The sequence below is a fragment of the Frankliniella occidentalis genome, unplaced genomic scaffold (genome assembly GCF_000697945.3).
Source record: "Frankliniella occidentalis isolate FOCC.00 unplaced genomic scaffold, Focc_3.1 Scaffold311, whole genome shotgun sequence".
In the NCBI taxonomy this organism is placed as follows: domain Eukaryota; kingdom Metazoa; phylum Arthropoda; class Insecta; order Thysanoptera; family Thripidae; genus Frankliniella; species Frankliniella occidentalis.
The window spans coordinates 321512-322569 of record NW_026267436.1 but is presented as its reverse complement, the minus strand read 5'-3'; positions in this window follow the sequence as shown (position 1 = coordinate 322569).

Below are 1058 nucleotides of genomic sequence, written 5' to 3'. Positions count from 1 at the left end.
TCTCGTATCTCTCAAAATCCAATTCTTCGACTTTCAGTGCAATTTATTATTTTTCCTAATCAATAAGTCAAAATTTTACGGAAAAGCTTACGGTTAATCCGTAACTTAAGAATACGCTTTTTCCGTATGGTTTTCGTAGAAAATACGATAAAATTACGGTACATGCCGTGACAAAAATTTCTTGACAATTCCGTTCAAAATTTCTTTGTAATTTCAAACAGTGCAGTTAGAGCATCTCACTCACACCTGTCGTTTTCGGACGGGGTAGGTGGACGTCCAGCCCGCCTCCTCTCCAACAGCGCATCTATCTCTCTCCCCGGGTGGAAGGATCTACACTTTTGACTGCATCAAACGGGGAAAAGAAACTTAATCAAACCGCTCATGCTATAGAAGTAGCCAACTGCAAGGCGCGAAAAACCCTACTCCGATGGTAGCGGATTTTGGTTCGTCGTGTTGCCGAAATGCTGAGGGCGATTTTCACACGAAAATGACCCAAAACCATTTAAATGTTGTTTCTCAGATATTTGATGGTCTCTGGTGGGGCAACTCGTCAAAAGAATGTGCGAGAGAGAGGGAAGATAAGCTCCACGGGTTTACCACAGAGTGCGCTACGGTTAGTGTGAGTGTTTCATCATTTTCAAGGTGCCCCCACAATGAGCAGGAGGTGAAAACTTTGGGCAAATAGCGGGCTTGCGGTTTGTCAAGTCAAGATGCTGGGTAGGCGATGCCGATGTGTGTGCCGATGGCGATGTGACCACGCCAGTACCGCGTACCGCGCTCGATCAGCGCGGGGTATTGCCGGTGTGCGTGCTGCGCGCCCGGGTCAACCTCTCCCGCCGCCCAGCACGGAGTAGCGCCGCAGCCAGCCAGCTAACTGTCACCGCAGCATGGGATAGCGATAGTCCCCCCCCCCCCCTTATAAACTGAAGAATTAGTATTGGTGCTTTAAATTATTTTTGGTTCAGATTTAATGTAACTGGATGATGTGTGTTTCTCTTCTTGTGTTGGCAAAACTTTTTTCTTCCCATTGGTTCCAGCTCGATCTGACATTGCAATCT